Raw genomic sequence first — 1286 nt, 5'->3', positions numbered from 1 at the left:
CCGCCAACTACACTGTTAACATAAGCATACCTCTAGCTGGTGGAGAGCCCAGATGCTCAGCTGCTGGTCTTCAGATGGGACCATTCACACCCTGCATGTTCACCAAACCCCGGCCTCAGCAGCCCCCTCTCTGTCCCCCGAGGAAGGCTTCCTGTGTCCCGCCTCTGGGCCTCCGTGCCTGTCGGTCCCTCTCCTCCACCCCTGTTTGCTCACCCCTTGGGTCTCTGATGAAACCCCTCTTACTGACGTCCGCCCCTGTTAGCTAGTGCCGCGTAACAAAACAGGCCTTCCTCCTGCAGGCATTTCCTGCTGGTCAGCACATGGGGGCAACGCTGCAGACCAAGCAGTTGCTCCGCCAGATTCCGGTTGGCTTGGTGGGCTTTGCCAGGGAGGGCACGTCCCTGTTCCCCGCAGCACCTCCCCCAGAGGCTGCAGGGATCCAGAAGAGGAAAAGCAAACCAGACAAGGCCTCGTGAGCCTGGGGTCGGAGCTGGACTCCCTCATGGACACCTGTGTGATGGCCACAGAAGTCACGGGTCAGGCTGCGGGGGAGGGGTAGAGTCCACATTTCCATGGCGTGGACCCTGAGGCAAAGGGCAGTGGCTGCAGAGAAGGGGGCGATGGGGACATGTTTGCCATCGCCCAACCCCTTCCCTGGGTGTTAGAGGGACACCTCCCCACCTGAGGCCACATCCCCCTCGTCCCACCAGGGGGAAATCAGGGCTGCGGCTCAGCCCGAGCAGGACCACTCTGCCCAGCCCCCGAGCCCCGACCCCAGAGGGTGGAGCCACCGCCTTCCTGGGGCTGCTCAGAGGAGGCCACTGCTGGTGTCATAATGGTATCCGGATGCAGATGGCCCCGGACGCTGGTGACCAGTGGTGTCCCTGGGGGGACCTGGGCTGAGCCCACCTGAGATGCTCACCAGGAAGCTCTCCCACCGCAGGGCGGAGACCCCAGAGCAGGCAGGGTCCCAGATGGCCCAGGTGGGACCTTTACAGGGGACACCTGCCAGGCGGGGCCCATGTGGAGAGGGCTCAGGTCAAGCGGGCAGGATGCTGCTCCCCGTGGGCCACGGTGGGGACCCTCGAATTCACTCTCTAACTCATTGATCAGGCATTTCTCAGGAGCCCGCTAAGTTACCAATGTGCTAAATAGAAGCCTTTCCGCAAAGCATGTGCCAGGCTCCACGCAGCATCGGGGACCAGATCTGTGCCCGTCCCGGGGCCTCTGAGCCCTGAACCATCTGGTGCCTGTTCCTCTTGCCTCACCCGACTCCCACCACCCCC

The sequence above is a fragment of the Marmota marmota genome, unplaced genomic scaffold, assembly GCF_001458135.2.
Source record: "Marmota marmota marmota unplaced genomic scaffold, marMar, whole genome shotgun sequence".
Lineage (NCBI taxonomy): Eukaryota > Metazoa > Chordata > Mammalia > Rodentia > Sciuridae > Marmota > Marmota marmota.
This window is presented reverse-complemented; position numbering follows the sequence as displayed.